This window comes from Halyomorpha halys, unplaced genomic scaffold (assembly GCF_000696795.3).
Source record: "Halyomorpha halys isolate HHAL.00 unplaced genomic scaffold, Hhal_1.1 Scaffold1273.1, whole genome shotgun sequence".
Classification (NCBI taxonomy): Eukaryota; Metazoa; Arthropoda; class Insecta; order Hemiptera; family Pentatomidae; genus Halyomorpha; species Halyomorpha halys.
The window spans coordinates 26,120-26,670 of record NW_027108237.1 but is presented as its reverse complement, the minus strand read 5'-3'; positions in this window follow the sequence as shown (position 1 = coordinate 26,670).

Below are 551 nucleotides of genomic sequence, written 5' to 3'. Positions count from 1 at the left end.
GTTTATAATTGTAAATATGTACACTAGCAGACATTATCTCTTTTTATTTATTATTATTATTTTTTAGTTTAATTGTATTTGATTTTTTATAATTTTTTTCTTTTTATTTACTATCAGAAGTCATCTTATGTTTTATGATATGACAAGTGGTTTTATTTTATTTATTTTATCATTATATTATATATTCTGATAATTATTGTTGATTATTTGTATCTTTTTAAATTCATTGTATGATTTTATTTTATGACATCTAGTAATTTCATCTCTATTTTGCAATTTACTCTAAGGCTCTAAAGCCTAATTTTGACGCCTGTAAATTATTCTAAAGGGATCAATCTCATAATAAATAAAGATTATTAATATTATTATTATATGTAAAAGTTTACGTGTTATTCGAAAAACTAATTTTTTTAGGTTCTTGAGGATCAGTCAATAACAAAACAACCATACTCGAGGCTTTTCTAGACTTTATGGTTCTTATAGTCATGCCCTACAGTGAAAAATATAATAATCATAATATTGTTATATTGTTGACAAATATTGTTATGACA